Source organism: Tamandua tetradactyla, chromosome 2, assembly GCF_023851605.1.
Source record: "Tamandua tetradactyla isolate mTamTet1 chromosome 2, mTamTet1.pri, whole genome shotgun sequence".
Taxonomy (NCBI): domain Eukaryota; kingdom Metazoa; phylum Chordata; class Mammalia; order Pilosa; family Myrmecophagidae; genus Tamandua; species Tamandua tetradactyla.
In genome coordinates, this window is record NC_135328.1 from 199,025,319 (window position 1) to 199,045,438 (window position 20,120).

At 40.6% G+C, this 20,120-nt stretch overlaps 1 protein-coding gene across 15 annotated transcripts in view; it reads right to left on the reverse strand.

Moving 5' to 3' along the window:
• WDTC1 (WD and tetratricopeptide repeats 1) overlaps positions 1 to 20,120 on the reverse strand; it is a 123,526-nt gene that overhangs the window by 75,250 nt on the left and 28,156 nt on the right. For 2 of the 15 annotated variants that reach the window (XM_077150677.1, XM_077150675.1), the window contains exons 1-5: positions 13,525 to 13,872; positions 12,941 to 13,082; positions 9,913 to 10,000; positions 9,257 to 9,355; positions 8,282 to 8,410 (exon numbers count right to left, since the gene is read on the reverse strand). The exons of 1 other annotated variant lie outside the window; for it this stretch is intronic. The gene's annotated coding sequence lies outside the window, so the exon portion shown is untranslated. Of the gene's footprint in view, positions 1 to 8,281; positions 8,411 to 9,256; positions 9,356 to 9,912; positions 10,001 to 12,940; positions 13,083 to 13,524; positions 13,874 to 20,120 lie in introns of those variants that run through there. 12 more of the 15 variants (XM_077150680.1, XM_077150676.1, XM_077150682.1 and 9 more) reach the window with 8 other exon arrangements.

The window sequence follows — 20,120 nt, forward strand, 5'->3', positions numbered from 1 at the left end:
CAGCCAGTGACCTTTGGAGATGAAGAAGAAACATGCCTCCTGGGGAGCTTCATGAAACAGGAAGCCAGGAGAAGAAGCTAGCAGATGATGCCATGCTCACCATGTGCCCTTCCAGATGAGAGAGGAACCCTGACCGTGTTCACCATGAGCCTTTCCAAATGAGAGAAAAATTCTGACTGTGTTCACCATATGCCCTTACACTTGAGAGAGAAACCCTGAACTTCATCGGCCTTCTTGAACCAAGGTATCTTTCCCTGGATGCCTTAGATTGGACATTTCTATGGACTTGCTTTAATTGGAAAATTTTCTTGGACTTAGAACTGTAAACTATCAACTTATTAAATTCCCCCTCTTAAAAGCCATTCCATTTCTGGTATATTGCATTCCTGCAGCTAGCAAACTAGAACAAATGGTAAAAGCGACTATCATTCATGTTATAGATAAGGAAACATCCAAGGGCATGAAGCAATTTTCCTAGTGTCACACAGCTAATAATCTGGAGCTGGAGCAGGGACTCAAACCCAGAGCTGTTTGATTCTAAAGCCCAAAACTCTTAACCACTATACTAAGCAACCACTGAATTTCTAGAGTAATAATCTCTACAAGACTCACTCCACCAAAAGAGACAACTAAACTACCACTATTCCTTCATTAATTTTCTTAAAATGTTAACTGGGTATTTACTAGATGTCAAGCCACTGTGCAAAACACAGAGAATATTGAGATGAAAGACATATAACCTATACAAAGAGAGTTCAGATTCAAAGTCAAGGAGTCTTAAGTAAGACTGGCATGTTGCCTTTAGGAAAACCTAAAAGGAACAAGAGGAGAAAAAACAGAGACACAGACAAATAAGAAACCACTGAAATTCAGGTAAATGGTAAAATTGAAATTGGGATTTAAAACAATATCAAACTGTTAGGTAGTGGTTAGAAAAAAAAAAGCAAATAAATTTAATATACCAGTTAGTACCCTGATGAACATTTCTGCTCCCATTCTGAGAAGAAAAGATAGGACACTGGCAGAATGTTCATCCTGGTGCATAGTCCCACCATCTCCCCTCTCAGAGACACAAGGATTCAGTGCCTCTCCACAAACCTTTACCAGCAGGTAAGCATAACTGGAAACACCCTTCTAAGGAGACAACTACTTAAAAGGTTCGCATCAGGAGGAAAATACCCTCAACTCTACCAAGGGACATAACTAATTTCATACTTCAGTCCCAAAGTCTCTTTTTTTTTTTTTTTAATTTTTTTTATTAATCAAAAAAAGAAAAGAAATTAACACAACATTTAGAAATCATTCCATTCTACAAATGCACTCAGTAATTCTTAGTATCATCACATAGATGTATGATCATCATTTCTTAGTACATTTGCATCGATTTAGGAAAAGAACTAGCAAAACAGCAGAAAAAGATATAGAATGTTAATATAGAGAAGAGAATTAAAATAATAATACTAATAATATATATATATATATAAAAAGGAAAAAGAAAAAAACAAAAACAAAAGATACAAACACACAAACAAACAAACAAAAAACCATATTTCAGGTGCAGCTTCATTCAGTGTTCCAACATAGTTACATTACACTTAGGTATTATTGTGCTGTCCATTTTTGAGTTTTTGTATCTAGTCCTGTTGCACAGTCTGTATCCCTTCAGCTCCAACTACCCATTATCTTACCCTGTTTCTAACTCCTGCTGGTCTCTGTTACCAATGATATATCCCAAGCTGATTCTCGAATGTCGGTTCACATCAGTGGGACCTTACAGTATTTGTCCTTTAGTTTTGGGCTAGACTCACTCAGCATAATGTTCTCTAGGTCCATCCATGTTATTACATGCTTCATAAGTTAGTCTGTCTTAAAGCTGCATAATATTCCATCGTAGGTATACGCCACAGTTTGTTTAGCCACTCGTCTGTTGAACATTTTGGCTGTTTCCATCTCTTTGCAATTGTAGATAATGCTGCTATAAACACTGGTGTGCAAATGTCCGTCTGTGTCTTTGCCCTTAAGTTCCTTGAGTAGATACCTAGCAGTGGTATTGCTGGGTCGTAATCCATTCTGCCATTCTATGTCTTTTGATTGGGAAATTCAGTCCATTAACTTTTAGTATTATTACTGTTTGGATAATATTTTCCTCTAACATTTTGGCTTTTGTATTATATATATCATATCTGATTTTCCTTCTTTCTACACTTTACTCCATACCTCTCTCTTCTGTCTTTTCGTATCTGACTCTAGTGCTCCCTTTAGTATTTCTTGCAGAGCTGGTCTCTTGGTCACAAATTCTCTCAGTGACTTTTTGTCTATAAATGTTTTAATTTCTCCTTCATTTTTGAAGGACAATTTTGCTGGATATAGGAGTCTTGGTTGGCAGTTTTTCTCTTTTAGTATTTTAAATATATCATCCCACTGTCTTCTAGCTTCCATGGTTTCTGCTGAGAAATCTACACATAGTCTTATTGGGTTTCCCTTGTATGTGACAGATTGTTTTTCTCTTGCTGCTTTCAAGATCCTCTCTTTCTCTTTGACCTCTGACATTCTAACTAGTAAGTGTCTTGGAGAACGCCTATTTGGGTCTATTCTCTTTGGGGTGCGCTGCACTTCTTGGATCTGCAAATTTAGGTCTTTCATAAGAGTTGGGAAATTTTCAGTGATAATTTCTTCCATTAGTTTTTCTCCTCCTTTTCCCTTCTCTTCTCCTTCTGGGACACCCACAACACGTATATTTGTGCGCTTCATATTGTCCTTCAGTTCCCTGATCCCCTGCTCAAGTTTTTCCATTCTTTTCCCTATAGTTTCTGTTTCTTTTTGGAATTCAGATGTTCCATCCTCCAGTTCACTAATTGTAGCTTCTGTCTCTTTAGATCTACCATTGTAGGTATCCATTGTTTTTTCCATTTTTTCTTCTTTGTCCTTCACTCCCATAAGTTCTGTGATTTGTTTTTTCAGATTTTCTATTTCTTCTTTTTGTTCAGCCCATGTCCTCTTCATGTCCTCCCTCAATTTATTGATTTGGTTTTTGAAGAGTTTTTCCATTTCTGTTCGTATATTCAGCATTAGTTGTCTCAGCTCCTGTATCTCATTTGAACTATTGGTTTGTTCCTTTGACTGGGCCATATCTTCAATTTTCCGAGCATCATCCATTATTTTCTGCTGGTGTCTGGGCATTTGATCAGATTTCACTGGGTGTGGGACCCAGCTGGTTGAAAGGTTTTTCTGTGAAATCTCTGGGCTCTGTTTTTCTTTTCCTGCCCAGTAGGTGGCGCTCGTGGCGCTCGTCTGTTTGCACGGCAGTCGGCCGGGGAAACCGCGCGTGGAGGCGGGGGTCGCTGGCCGCTGCGGCTTGGGAGAGTGCCGGTCCTAATTGCCCAGCTGGCCCGAAACACCAAGCGTGATGGGAGGGCCCCGCTATCCAACATTCCCAGTCAGACCGGGGAGCCACGTGCGTGGAGGGGACCCCAGTTGCCAGCCGCCCCGGCCGGGAAAACGCACGCCCCTCGGGTATCTCACCGCAGCAGATTCTCCCTACCCGTTCAGCTGTTCCAGAATGAGGTACGCTGTCTTTTTGGTCTCTATCGTGACTCCGGGAGCTGTTTTGTATTGTTTCTGTTTCTTTAGTTGCTTTTCTGGAGGAGGAACTAAGACCCGCGCGTCTTACTAAGCCGCCATCTTCTCCGGAAGTCTCCCCAAAGTCTCTTAAACACAAATATTCAGATCAATACATCAATAGTGTTTTATGAAAGATAAGGAGATTTAATCATGATCACATTTTAAAATTTTAAGGAGGGCTCTGAGCTAGTCAATTCTAGAGTAAAGAACTCATCAATATGGAAAGCTATCAAGGAAAGACTAGAATCGACACAAGGAAGTTATATTTATGATGAAACACTAGAAAGGACTAGAACAAGGGGATTTTTATCCCCTTGTTGTATAATTATGCAATTATACATTATGCATTATTCAAATTGCATAATGTTCAGTTCTGCCCAGAGGCAAAAAAGCTTAAATAAATGACCTCAAGAATTCATAAAATAAAATTTTCAAAAAAAAATTGTCAGTGCCTATTATGCACTATGCTAGACTTGAACAGCAGAGAACAAGCCCAACCAAACCCTCACCCTTCAGGAACAAACAAAATAGTTATCACTGACTAAATACCAGTGGCTCCAAGGCTATTGTAATGAGAGCACCATACAGGGACTGATAGAGGGTAATTTAACTGGATGACCAAAATGAATAGCTAAGATAGTAAATTCAGAAAGAATAGTAAACCAAATCTTGTTTATACTTATTTATTCACAAATTTTAGAAGAAAGCACAAAAATAATGATGGGGGAAACAAATTCAACATGAGAATAAAGCAAGAAAGAAAACTCAGAAATCATCAATGGAAAATGGGGACTTTAACAGATCACAAGCGACTCTGACAGTGTATTCTTCATTTGAAGAAGTGCATAGTTAGTTGAACACTGATATTCACAAAGCGTTAATAAAATTGAGGGCTAATTTGTTGGAAAAACAGACATGCTCAATAATAACTTTCTCTAACTAGACTACAAAGGTTTAAAGGTGGCACCTATTGTAATTTAGGATACTGCAAGTCAGCTGTTAATACCCAATGAAAAGGAGGAAGAAGGAAGTTGATTTCTTGGAGCCACAAATATGAGAAATATGGAAACACCTAAGACACGGGCAAAACATATGACAGAACGTTATATAGAATATATGAGCTGCTATGCAGATATTACACTTTCCAAAAGGTATTCTGGAGCTCTAAAATACCTAACATGCCACCGCTTTACTTCATCCCTTCCACCAAAATTTTTAAAAATTAAATTGTATTGAGATATATTCATACACCATATAGTCCATCCAAAGTATACAATCAATGGCTCACAGTATCATCACATAATTGTGCATTCATCACCACAATCAATTTTAGAGCATTTTCATTACTCCAAAAAAAGAAATAAAAATAAAACTCAAAACATCCCATACCCCTTATTCCCCCCCATTTTATTATTTTTTACCATTTTTATCCACACACCATACAATTCATCCTAAGAGAATAATCAGTGGCTCTTGGTATAATCATATAGTTATGCTTTCACCAGTACAGTTAATTTGAGAAAAATTTCATTTCCTCCAAAGAAAAAACTCCCATACCCCTTATATCACACAATTATTGACATTTAGCTTTGTTATAATGCCTTTGTTACAATTAATGCAAGAATATTACAATGCTATTGTTAACAACAGACTTTAATTTACATTATTGTACTTTTCCCATATACCACCCTGTTATTAACAACCTGTAATAATGACATACGTTCGTTCTAATTCATGTAATAACTTTCTTATATTTATACAATTAACCACCATCAGTGTCCAACTTAGGTTTCACTAAATTATACAGTCCCAGTTTTAATCCTCTAGTTTTCCTTTTGGTGACATGCACAACTCTAGCCTTCCTCTTTTCTCCATACTCATAGTCACCTCTGTTAGTTACATTTTTCCCCCCAGCATGGGCAGGCTCCAGGAATCGAACCCAGGTCTCCAGCATGGCAGGAGAGAACTCTGCCACTGAGCCACCACTGCCCACCCTGTTAGTTACATTTACAGTATCATGCTACCATCACACAGCATTGTGCTATCTATTTCCAAACCTTTACAATAAACCTTATTGAATATTCCATACTCTTAAGCATCAATTGCCCAATCTCTGCCCTCTTTCTACCTCCTGATAATCTGTGCTTTCAACTTTAACTCTCAGAAGCATTATAGTCACTTCATATTAGTCAGGCCATACAATATTTGTCCTTTTGCTTCTGATTTATTTCACTCAACATTCTGGCTTATTTCGCTCAACATTCTACAAACTTTTTAATGCAGACTGCCGGGAAACTTTCTTCTATGGCCATATTCTGCTATTATACAGGGAGCTAATAAGTAAATTAAATTAAATTAACAGCTTGACTTTGGGGGATTAGTTTATTTTACAATAAACTATGTATATGTACAATAGGCAATATAAAGATTATAAGTAATATGACATCCTGAGGTTAAGAAACATTAGAACAAAGTTTATCTGCAAAGGTACTCATCTGGAGCCAAGGTTTGAATGGTAATATCCAAACACACATGAGAAACTACCCATTTCACGTGTGCCATAGTCCTTGTTCGGGCTCTGGATAATAGAGCAGAAAGAGAAGCAGCATTAAGACAGGTACTTGGGTCTGAATTTCAGCCCTGTTATTCTGTCAAATTAGTACCTTTTGGGGCAAGTCACTTAATCTTTCTGAGTTTCAATTTCCTCATTTGTAAAATAGGAATGATAATAGGCTATTGTGAGAAATAAATAATAAAAAAGAAAGTACTAGGCATTCAACAAATATTAGCCAAAACTGAACTCCACTAAGACCTCATAACTCCTGTTCTATATATGCTTGGTGAGTGCCATCGGTTACGACATCTCTTCCTCATTTCCCTCCCAGAGAGAGAAAATCCATTCTAAGTTGCCAGGGCACAGGGTAGTGCAGGATGCCACTATCACCTCTGCCAGCTTTGAAATACAAAATCAGGAGGAAAAACAAAGAAACTCTGCACAAAACTTGTACATGAATGCTTTTTAGCATCATTAATCACAATAAGCAAAATGTGGAAACAACCCAAATGTCCATCAACAGATGAATGGATAAACAAAATATGGTATATGCATACATACAAATATTATGTATTTAACACCACTGAATTGTATATTTTAAAATGGCCAAAATGATTAAATTTAGGTTGTATGTATGTTACTAGAATAGAACACAAACAGTAAACTCTAATGTAAATATAGCTCATAGTTAATAATGTAAAAATAATAACAATGCTTCATCGATTTTAATAGAGACTACACTAATGCAAAATGTTAATAGGGAAAACTATGTGTGTGTGGGGTATATGGGAACACTATCTTTTCTGCATTTTTCTGTAAACCTACAACGGCTCTAATAAAATAAAGGAATGAAGTTCTGATACATGCCATAATATGGATGAACCTTTAAAACATTATGCTACAGAGAAGATAGGAATTAACAAATAAGTATGATAGCTGAATCATTATATTGATATTTCTCTTAGTCTCTAGTGTTTTGGACCATCTAGAATGAAAAGCCTGAAATCGTGGAACTGTAACCCACACCCTCTGAAATCTATTCTACAACTGATTGTTGCGGTGTGCTTTGAAATTCATTGCTCTTTTGTATACACGCTATTTTTCACAACTGGGAAAAAACAACAACAACATTATGTTAGGGAAAGAAACCAGTCACAAGACCACATAATATATGGTTCCATTTATATGAAATGTCTGGAATAGACAAAATCTATAGAGACAGAAAATAGATTAGTGGTTGCCAGGGGCTGAGGATGGCATAGGATCATTGCAGAACGATAGCTAAAGGGTATGGGGTTTCTTTTGGGGGTGATGAAAATGTTCTGAAATATAAATAGTGATGGTAGTTGCACAACTTTGTGAATTTATTAAAAGCACTAAATTTGTACACTTTAAAAGCATGAATTTTATGCTATGTGACTTTCATCTCAATCGAAAAGAAAAAAGTCCGCAAACTCTTTCTTCCTTTCTCTACCTCAAAATTACAACTTATAAAAAATTGAATTCACACCCTTTTCTTTATCTGTCTCCTACTTTGAAGAGTAATATTTATGTGACTTCTCTTCCTCAAAAGACTCAAAGCCTCCTGAGGGTGAGCTCCTCATCCGACTCACCTACCAATCTCCCTAGGTCTCAGGAATAATGTGAACTTAGTAGGTGCTAATAAATAGTTGCATGTCTATTAATAACATGCAATAATAATATGACTTCCTTGCAAATGTACAGTGTTTTATAGACACCAAACAGCTTTTGCTCATGGTTTTTATTTGAACTTCACAACAGTCCTATGAGGAAGCTAGGAAGCTATTATCACCTCATTTAACAAGGGAGAACGGAAGCACAATGCTGTGTGGTCCTGAGAAACACTGGCCTGGGATCCAGGGTCCTGTGTCCCAGCCCAGGCTCTGCCTCTAATTGCCTGCATGACCCTGAGCAATCCATTTCGCCCTCTCAACCTATTTCCCTGTCTGTAAACTAAGAGGTGGACTCCTGATGGGCTACAAATCCCCTTCCAGTACCAATATCCTATGAGTCTAAGGACACAACACTAGTTAGCAGTGGAGTAGAGCTGGACCCCAAGTCATCCATATTCTCCTTCCTCTGTACCTGTGACCTTCCACTGCAGGGAGGTGCCCCCAGTCAGGGTGACAATTGACCCCTTTCAACATTCTGAATTATGCAAAAGATGTATGCAAGTTTCCTTTCACTCTGTAGTGGCTTTCCTACTGAGCAATCCTATAGAAAAGAAAAAAATGCAATGAAATGAGGACGGAGTTCCACTTCCAATGCATACAGTTCATTGGGACTAGCATAATAAAATGAAAATAGTTGGGCTGTGGAGTTTGACAGACCTAAGGTTCAAATCCCAGCTCCGCCCACCTATTTTCTGTGTGATTTAATATTTCTAAACCTCAGTTTTCCAATCTGTAAAAGAAGGATGATAATACCTACTACTACTTTGCAGAGTGATGAAAAACAGAAGAGCTATACATGTAAAATCTGGGCACTGACTCTGGTAAATAGTAATATTTAATGAACACTCCAGGCATTTACAAGTATTATCTTCATGGACTGCTCACAATGACAGGCACTAATATCAGCCTCATTTTATAGGTGAGGGGTCTGGGACACAGAGAAAATAATTTGCCTAAAGTCAAGTAGTTATTAAATGGAGAGGCAGCCTAGTCTGACTCCAGAACTAAAGCCTTTGGCCACTAAAAAATGGCTACTATTAATATCTTTAATCAGAACATGAATAAGGAGTCTTGCCTAAAACAAACTTTGTCTCTTATCCTTTCCTAGGGTTCAACTAAGGAATCAAAATCAGCTTGATTCTGCTGGTCTCAAACACCAATTTAAAGAGCATCATTTCAGAGCCATGGTCTAAGTTTGCCCAGGGACAGCATCTGGAAAAAGCGTGACTGGAAGGACAGCTGCACTGTCCCATCAGCAAAGCATCTTTGGAGAAGTTCTTTGTCACGTTTGAGGCTCACAGTTCAAATGATCCCATATGGGACGTCTCTGGGGAAGTCCATCCTAAGAAATGCTTCACTTTCTGGGGGAGTCTGGATGAAAACTCACCTTGAAGTTTCCTCTGCCCAAAGGGACTCTGTATTGCCATTTGAATTTGTAAAAATTTGTCCTTGAGGCTTTCAGAACTTTGGTTTGGCCCACAATTACCTTAAGGTTGTGAAAGGGAACAGAGAGAGTAAAGGGAATATATTTTGATAATGCTGTCCTCTGTCACTGTATTCAAGAGCATCCACTGCCTTGGATTTTGCCTTTAACTTAATGTCTTTCTGAATCCTGCTGCAATTCAAACTACTGCTCACAGAGGATTCTCTAAACCTGTTCCTGATAAAAAGGCAAAGGAAAACTAAGCCAATCAATTTGGAAATGCTTCCTTTCTAACTCAACTGCAGCTGTGTTAAACAGGTATCTGACTCACGAGGGAATCAGGTAAACCATGGCACCAAACACTCAGGCCACAACTGACAAGCTCCCTGACCAGAAATGACTTGCTCCCATTCTTAGAAAGGCCTCCTAAAAGATTCAAAGATTAGCAGTTTAATGCTTTATGAAAATGGTATCTGAGGGTAATGAAGAAAGGCAAAATTTTACCAATAACCCGATCTTAACACTGCCCCTGGAGAGCCCCTACATAGTTTCCTGGGCAAGGTCCAATCTGCTCTTTTCCCCTAACTCACCCCTGATCCCCAAGGAAAGAGGGTTAATACCTTCCCAGATGGCTAGAGGGAGGATTAAGGGTCATTATTCTTGGCATCCAGCTCTGTCACCGCTCTAGCAGTTGTGACCTTGTTCATCCTAAAAAAGACATTTAAAATAAAAATGTGAACGGCGGCTCCTGAATCTGACTTTACAAGTAGTGGGTAAGAATTTCCCTTGCACAGGGCCTTCGACGTCGTCTCCTATATTCCAACCTGTTGGTTGCATCCTCCCTTATATAGGCCATAAGTTTTTAAGGTATTAGTCACTGATGCCACAAAGCCCTTCGAGGAGTTGGCAGCTATTACTAACAGCAAAAAGAATGAACCCGGAACTCTCAGGCCTGAATTCACCCTGTGGAAGATAAAGTGATACCCCTTTATCCCCAAACCTTGGCTCTCAGGGTGGGGGTGGTAGGTGGGCAATCACTGAGGCCTAGTGAAAAGCACACATGACATCATCTAGTCCTCATTAATCCTCAGTAAGATAGGTACCTTAAGACAGTACCTATCTTATGCTTCATTTTACAAATGAGGAAACTGCAGCCCATGACTTACCATAGGTCACACAGCTAAGAAGGGGCAGACATGGGCTACTATATCAGAAGACCTGGATTTCATTATTAGCCTTACCACTGCTAACTATGTAATCTCCAGCACATTTCTTAATTTTCTGAGCCTCTGTTTTCTCATTTGTAAAATGGGAATAATGATATAGTATCTACCTTATAGGGAATTTCTGAGGATTAAACGAGATATCGTAGGAAAGGTATCTAGCAGGTGCCTAACACATAGCACTTTTGAATATATGCTAGTGTTTTATAGATGAAAAAATGACAGGGAGTTTGATATTATTTTCACAGAATCAGAGAGTTTTTAAAAAACTAAAAGATCATTAAGTTCAATTATCTACATAAGCATGAACTCTTCTACCATATCCTTGACAAGAAGTTTCAAAGCTTCTGCTTGAATACCTCCAATGATGAGCAACTCACTCTCTCATATGCAGCCCATTTTGTTTCTGAAAAGCTAAATACTTCCCATCAAGCCAAAATCTACCCTCTTGGAATTTCCTTCCTTTGATCCTAGTGCTGCCTTCCAGAATCACAGAGAAAGTTGTTTCCTTTCCACATGACAATTCTTCAAGTATTTAAAGGCAGGTATCATGTTCCCTAGGCACTGAGGTTTGGTCCTTTCAACTCTTCCTTATGTGTCACAATCCCAGAGGCAGTTTAGTATCACAGCATAGACAGACCTGGGATTGAATTCTCATCCTTGCAGGTATTAGCTGTATGACCTTAGGGAAGTTACTTAACCTTTCTGAACTTGTATTTTTATCTATATAATAGAGATAATAATTTTCACCTCACAGGGAAGTCACAAGGGCTAAATTAGATAAAGTAAGAACACTATCTAGCATAGTACCCTCAATAAATACCAGTCACCTTTAGGATTTATCCCAGTTGCTAATATCTCTTAAAGCATATTAGCTAGAATTACGTACACCATGTAACTGGGTTCTCATGGCACTACCAGGGAAAGGGTTTTTGAAGAGATGATAGCTAATAAGAAAGTACTGCCTAAGGTTCCAACAATTTGCAATGGTAGCCCAAAGATGTAGTAGAGGACCTGGGAAGGTGAGGATGAAAGGAAAACAGAAACAGGAGAAATCATTAAACCAGTGTGAACCAAGAGAAAAGTCAAGTATCGCCATATCACATATTGTCAATGAGTCCCTTTCTGAGACCCAGTGATTGCACATGCGGACTATATTCCCTAATTTAAAAGGAGAGAATAAAAACAAAAATAATTAAAGAACAAGCCAAAGTTCTGGATCTTCCTCAGCAGTTGGCCCCTAAAGATAGATTCTCAGATGTTTTGCAGTGGGCCTCAAGATCTTCAGTGTAGTCTTTCAGATCCTGAGGACCAGGTTTGTGAAAACACCATACATAGGACATGCAATGAGTCAATATTGAGTTTCTACCACTTAGAAAAATTGCCAATTGTGGGATATCTCTAAAATTCAAAACTGGCAAATCATCAATGTTAACACCATCATCATAATCATTACACATATTCTCTTTCCCTCAGTGATCCAAAGGCAAGACGTTCCAGGCAGAACTATGGATTGTTGGTCAATTATTCTGCAAAGTTGACTCAAAAGCATAGCTTCTAAAAACTGAGATTTGACTTGAACATAAGTGCCCCCAAATAGATCACAAGACGAAAGGAAAGCAGGACCCTAGAATTAAAACTGTATGATCTCAACCTATGTTGGAAAAGGGTGTTTTCCACCTACCAATGAAATACAGCAACCTACACTGAAGAAATCCACTGTTAGCCTCAGGCTCAGCCCAAAGAAGTCTCACTAATTTCTCTTTGATCTGTTAAAGAGGATCCAGTTATATACTCAACAGCAAAGATTCAGTGCAATCCCTTTAAAAATACAAGAATTACAAGGAAGAATAAGCCAGAACTCAATCCGGAAATAGCCTCATTAGTTCCTTCACCTTAGTGAGCAGAGACTGGCCACTTAAAAAGGATTTTAAGGTACAGAAAAGCCTAGGGCCTGTTACTGGACATACCTGTTTCCTAGATGGGGATTTCATAACACTTTTGAATCAGGACACTGCTTCAGTCTTTGTTAAAGGGAACATTTAACTACCACTTTATCCGGATCATTCACCCCATCCTTGGAAAGAATGGGCAGCTACAGCCACCCTACCAGGCTTCTAACCTCACACACTTGAGGAAAACTTTCGAGTTGACCTCCAACTATCCCAAGAGGTTAAAAAAAAAAAAAAAAGTCACAGAATTTTGGAACTTTGGAAAAACAGTCAAATTAGGCTGTTAGAAATTGGTCTTAAGCCTCTATACCTCGTTTCTAGAGACCTTGGTGGTACACCGGCAGAGGAGAGCCAGAGGGCACCAAGCAAACTCAACCGAGCTGGCAAGGGGGTATTCCACTGTAGCTTTTAGTAGCAAGAAATGAATCCTACTGACTGGCAGTTTCCTTTCTATCTCTTCACTTCCTATTTACCTTTTGAAGTGGGTCCTGAAAATCCCATTCCCAAATAGAGGCCCTTTATACAGGCGCTACAGTCGCCGGGTGGAAAACACCTTGGCAGAGTTCAGTCTGGTGCCAGGATGGGCCACTGAAGGCATCTGCAGCTGCCAGAATCCTGGACACAGGCACACAGACACATAGAAAGGAAACTGAGAATGCAGGTCAAGCCACTGTTGCCCTCTCGGCACTTCCACCTGCCCTCTTCTTCCTGAACCCGGTGCCAGATCAGATGTCAAACCAAAACTCCGCAGAAAAAAAGTCCCGTGATGGGACGACTTCCACCTCGCCCACGGCAGAGCCTCCTCGGACTCCCAGAGCCGTTCACCCACATCCCGACCAGCCCTCCGGCCGCGTCCCGCCCCCGGCCCACTGGGGTCCCCACTCCAACCAGGCCTGCCCTCTCCCGGGATAGCCCGTGGCCCCGAGGCGGGCGGGTACAGGCCCCCAGGCCGGCAGGGCTGGGGCCCGCCCGAAGCGGACCGCCCATGTGCCGGGGCTGCGGGAGCCGGTCCCCGCCTCGGCGCCCACGGCGGGCAGGGGGCGGCCGCGACCCGTACCTGTCAGGCCTCTTCCCTAGACCAGCAGCGGCGTAACTTCAGGAGCCCATGTCCGCCCGGGGGGCCCGGCCCCTCTCCCGGGAGGGCGGGCGCGGATCCCGGGGAGGGGGCTGGGGGTCCGGGCAGCTCTAGCCCCTTCCCATGCTCCCCGCCGGGCGCCTGGCCGGGGCCGGACAGCGCCTCCGCCCGCCCCTGCGCACCGCCTCACACCCGCGCTCACACACACTCACACTCCCTCGCGCGCTCTCACACACGCACCCCCCTCCCTCCTCCTTCTCTGTTTATCTCCTCCAGCTGTCTGGGGACCCAGCGAAGCCCGGCACGGCGCCTGCGCCACGCAGTCTCCGCCCCGGCCCTGCGCTCGGCGGCCGGCGGCTGCGCTACGGAGACGGCGCCCGACCGTTTCCAGAATGGCGAGGCCCCCTCCCGCGCCCGCCAACGTCCGCCTGCCGGCGGCGCCTACCAACCTGCTAGTGGGGGAGCCCCGCACGCCGCCGCCAATCCGCTTCGCCGCTCCCCGGCCCGACAGCCAGTGAGCAGGCGGGGAAGCCGAGCTGGGTCCCGGGGCGTGCTGGGACTCGTAGTTTTTCCTCCGTCGAGGAGCTCCGCAGAAGGGGCTCACCCCGCCCAGTTGCCATTAGTTACCCCGACGCACCTCCCACCCCACCTTCCGGTAAAATGCTCCTTTCTGGGAACCACTCGTCCAGGGCCGCCAGAGCCTCACACTGACCCCTGAGAACGTTCTTAGACTTCCTCGGAGCCCCTGAATTGCAGAACCCCTCTGTCTGGGGTCCCAGGGCCGATTCTCAGCCTGCTCCTTCCCGCTCTGGGGACCTGCTGAAGCAGCACATTCTTCAGCCTTGCCTCCCAGGCCTCTACAGAAAGGCTAGGAGGGAATCCTACACTGAGTGGCCTAGAGGCAAACCAGACACACACACGCTGGTGACCCACAAGGTCTATCTGAGACTGGCGGAGGTACTGCTGGTCACGCTCTCTGAGAGGCAGTTCCATCGTTGTGAAGTCTCAAGTCCCGTGGAGACACCTTCCTATCTAGAGAATTTCCCAGGGTGATGAGGGAGGCAGACACCAGTCCCACCCATGAGGAGTCCCAAATCAGAAAAGGAAGACACTGCCAACACCCTCTTAGAAGGATAACTTGCTACTACTCACCGGTGGGGTGCCATTTGTCAGATAATAAAAATATCCTACTGAGCATTTGCTATGCATCAGGCATTGTGCTGGGCACAGTTCTTTCGATGGTCACATAGCTCATAAGGAACCACGTTGGGATTCAAACCCATATCTGCGTGACGCCAGAGTCTGGACCTTTGAAAACTACCTGTCCCTCCTGTGAGATCAAGATAGTACCCACTCTCAGTAAGAACTAGTGTACATATCTAGCATTTGTGTTTATCTCTCTATGAGTTTATTTTTTTATTTTTTGCCCATATCATGAATGTGAGTTGGTCTGTGAGCTTCCAAAAGGTGACTTCTCCCAGGGTGAAGGAGTAAAAACCTCCTCTTGTGAATTCAGCTTTGTGACATGGCTTTATCCTAAAAATGTTGTGAATCATTCCTCCTGACCTCTGGATTTCTCTGGGACTAAATGAGAGCTTCAAGACCATCTAGTCGTAGCTCCTCAGGTTCAGGCTGGCACCCTGGTTAGGGTCACTGGGTGAATTGAATGGAATGATAGCTAACATTTATTGAACACTTATCATTACCAGTGAATTAAGCAAATCTCGACAATCACATAGCTAGGAAGTGGTGCAGTTTAGGTTAAAACCCAGATTATTCATACCCAGAACTTATTGGATTTGCTGGCAATGTCACCAAGGACCTCAGAAAACTGACAGAGGGGTAGGTGATGTTTCTGTTACTCTGGAGCACATAGCAGACCCTCAGAAAATATGTGTTGTCTGATTTAATCTTTGTTGGTAGAGGGCAGATGACAGGGTGAAGAAAATGATAGCTGTGGGTACTATTTGTTAATTATTTTCTACCAGATGCTCACATATTCCCTCCCTTTCATCAATTTAAGAGAGAACGTTCTGATAGAGGAGAAAGACTGAGACAGTATAACTTAGGAGTGCCTAGAGTGGGCAATAATTGTGATTAAATGTACAAATACAAAAATGTTTTACATGAGGAAGAACAAAATGTCAGCATTGCAAGGTGTTGAAAATGGAATGGTATGCAGGAAAAAAGTACAATGGATGCAAGCTAGGGCCTATAGTCAACAGTAACATATAATATGCTTCCACTGAATGAAACAAAGACATTAAGCCAAAACTAAATGTCAACAAGTAGGGGATATGGAGGAGAGAATATGAATTCTTTGCAGAAAAGAAGGAAATGTCTTCATATAGATTATGGTGGGGAAGGCATGGGTATTTACTTAGGTTTCATTGTATGATGTGTGAACAAAACTGTTTAAAAATTAACAGAGAGAAACAAGTGCTCCAGAAAATGTGGAGAAAGAGATGTATCTATTCACTGTTGGTAGAGAAGGTGAGAGGTGTAGCCCCTCCAAAGGGCAGCCTGGTGTTTCTACAGGAAGCTAGAGGAGAAGTTGTCATATGATCCTCAAGCTAGGTATATAGCTTGAGGAACTGAGGGTGGGGACAGGAATGGACCTTTGCACGCTGGTGTTTATGGCGGCGGTATTCCTGATTCACAATGGATGGAGGTGGCTGCAAGAAGAAATGGAGTTCTGAGGCATGCAACTAGGTGCATGGAACTTAAAGACAGTATATTGAATGAAATGGCAGAAACAAAAAGACAAATGTTATCATGCCTCACTCATATGGACTAACTATAGTATACAAACTTGGAGAATTGAAGTCTAGAGCATGGCTTATCAGGTTGAGGCCTATTGTAGGAGCTATAACTGTTATTTCAAGTGTTGTAACTTATTTATAAATTATGAGATGCTGAGGTATTTGCATATAACCTAGTTGTTCCCTGAAACTTTGGGTATTTATGTGACACCTGAGACTTTGAGTTAGAGCACTGAAGCTATGAAAGTCAGCATTATCCCATATAGCAACTGTTAAAAAAAATTGAAAAATGATCAGATTTCAACCATAGATATGAATAAAGCTGATCTAGATAGGACTAAGGTAAATCAGAATACAGGGTAAAGGATGATATGGTCATATTTTAAAACTTCAACGTCTTATGTGAGACTAAAGGAAGAGATATTTATTTGGTGCAAAATTCATATTTTTGGTAGCGCATTATCTAATTTAACTCATACGGTCAGTTTATTTGAACACCATGATTATACAGAATCTTGAATAGGGTGTGAGATCTTGTTGGTTTGTACAGGTTGGTGTGATGCCCAGATATATCCCAGAGTAATTTGGGCAGAGAATAAAAAAGTATTTGCAAAGTCCTTTTTTAAGTGGGGGTGGGACTGGGGAGACAGGAGGAAACATTCAGCTTCCCCATCTGGGGAATTCCTGATATTCTTGCAAGCAGTGGGGACAATAAATTCAATAGGCTGAGCTCACTTGATCTTCGGTTTTGACCCTATGGAACTTATTGCTGCAAAGGAGAAGCTAAGCCTACTCATAATTATGCCTAAGAGTCACCCCCAGAGAACCTCTTTTGTTGCTCAGATGTGGCCTCTTTAAGGCAACTCAGCAGGTGAACTCACTACCCTCCCCCCTACATGGTACATAACTCCCAGGGGTGTAAATCTCCCTGGCAACGTGGAACAGGATTCCGGAATGAGTTGGGACCCAGCATCAAGGAAATTGAGAAGGCCTTCTTGACCAAAAGGGGGAAGAGAGAAATAAGACAAAATAAAGTTTCAGTGGCTGAGAAATTTCAAACAAAGTCAAGAGGTTAACTTGGAGGTTATTCTTATGCATTATATAGAAATCCCTTTTAAGTTTATGGTGTATTGGAGTGGCTGGAGGGAAGTACCTGAAACTATTGAGCTGTGTTCTAGCAGTCTTCATTCTTGAAGATGATTGTATAAAGATATAATTTTTACAATGTGACTGTATGATTGTGAAAACCTTGTGTCTGATGCTTCTTTTATCCAGGGTATGGACAGATGAGTAAGGAAATATGGATAAAAAATAAATAAATAATAGTGGGGTAAGGGGTAAAATAAATTAGGTAGATGGAAATACTAGTAGTCAATGAGAGGGAGGGATAAGGGGTATGGTTTGTGTGAGTTTTTCTTTTTTATTCCTTTTTCTGGAGTAATGCAAATATTCTAGAAGATGATCATGGTGATGGATACACAATCATGTGACAAGACTGTGAGCCATTGATTATATACATCATGTATGGAATGTATGTGTGTGAAGATTTGTCTATAAAAATATATTTTAAAAATAAGGAAAATAAATAAATAAATAATGAGGGGATAAGGTTAAAAAAAAAAAAAGAGGTGTAGATTGCAATCCCAGTGGTCAATGAGAGGGCGAGAGGGGTAAGGGGTATGGAATGTATGATTTTTTTTCCTTTTTTTATTTCTTTTCCTGGAGTGATGCAGATGTTCTAAAAATGATCATGGTAATGAATACACAACTATGTGATGCTATTATGAGCCATTTATTGTATACTTTGAATGGACTGTATGTGCATGAAGGTATCTAAATAAAAATATATATTTTTAAAGTACAGGCAGTAAAATGATTTGTCCAGGATACCTAGAGACAATTATTGTATTGGGTAGATATTTAATTAAGTAACCAGCTATAATGTTCTCCGATTTGGTTTTTGGAAACAAAGATTGTTCAAATAAGGTTTGTGGCAATGAATGCAACTCCCTTTCTCCCCTCAGCCTCCACCAAGAGCATCAGATAATACCCCACATGATCACATCTCTGCAGAAGTAATCACTAATACCATTTTCATCTCCTGATCAGACTCAGGGACAAAATGGGGCATAAAACAGCCTAAAATTGAAGGTGCACGTATTTTATAACCTAGCAATTCTACTTCTAATACCTTAGAGAAATTCTTGCATATTTACGCAATGAGATATGGGCAAGGATACTCATTCTAATCCTGCTTTAATAGCAAAAAAAGTGAAGAAAAAAAAAGCCTGTCATTCTGTAGTGTAATGGATGAATGAATTATGATTTATTCATTCAGTGAAGTATATAATACAATGATGAAAGGATTTACATGCTATTAACAGATAAATGTTTTAAAAATATGACGAATATAAAAGGAAATTGAAAATAATACATTTGGTATGATATTTATGTAAAATTTAACCCCAAAACAATACCATATGTTTATAGATACTTATCTATGAAGTAAAGATACAAAACTTAAATGGAAAGACATGCTGCGATTTGGGGAGAGTGGTTACTTCTGAGAAAAAGAAAGGGATAGGGGATGGGGATACAGCTTCAAAAAAAGAGAGATTAGATGTAAATGTAGCAAAATATTAAACATCACTTTTATCTTGGTAATTATAGTACCTGTACTTTCTGAATGTTTGAAATGGTACCAGGTCTGCCTAAAATTTAAAGGTTTATGGTTGTAATAAAATAATTAAAAATAAGCGTTAGTGAGGATGTGGAGAAATTGGAGCCCACGTGCATTGTTGGAGGGAATGTAATATGGTGTAGCAGTTGTGGAAAATGTTGAGCCATTCCTCAAAAAGTGAAACATGGAATCACTATATGATCCAGCAATTCCACTCCTAGGTATATACCCCAAAGAACTGAAGACAGGTGTTCAAACAAATACGTGTACACAAATGTTCAGAGCAGCACAGTGCACAACAGCCAAAGTATGGAAACAACCCAAACGCCCATCAGTGGATGAATGGAAAAACACAATGCGGTATATCCAAACAATGGAATATCATCCAGCCACAAAAAGAAATAAAAGCACCAGTACATACTACAAAGTAGATGAAACCTTTAGAAAGTAGATGAACCTATGCTAAATGAAAGAAGCTAGACAAAAAAGGCCACACAAATACATGATTCCATTTATATAAAATATCTAGAATAAGTAAGTCCAAAGAGACCAAAAGCAAATGGGTGGTTGTCAAGTGCTAGGGGAGGGATGAATGGGGTCTGACTTCTTAATGGATATGGGTTTTTATTTTGAGTGATGAATGTTTTGGAACGAGACAGAAGTGTTAAATTTCACCATGCTGCGAGTGTACTAAATATCGCTGAATTGTGCACTCTAAAATGGTTCATTTTATATCATATGAATTTCACCTCAAAAAAGAGGTAAATTGGTATTTTAAAAAGGCTAAATTTCTATTTCTGTACTGCGGTAATTATTATTGTACAATAATTCATTGTCTTTAAAAAAAAGAATAGGTAAATCCTTTAGGACTTCTGGTTGCAAAGCCTTCTAGGAGTACAATTTAGGTCACCATGAGAAAGGGCTGAGCCCTACTGATTTCAGTTAGTTCCTTCATTTTATCAAGGAAAACAGTTGGTTTGGCTTACGTTCAGTGACTTGCCCCAAATCACAAATCGCCAACAGCCCAAATGGTCTACTCCAGTCCAACTGGTCCACTGAGAGTCTCCAAACCTCCTCTGTGCTTTCTCACCACTGTACCTGTGTTTGAGCCAGCCCCTCCACCTGGAATCATTCTC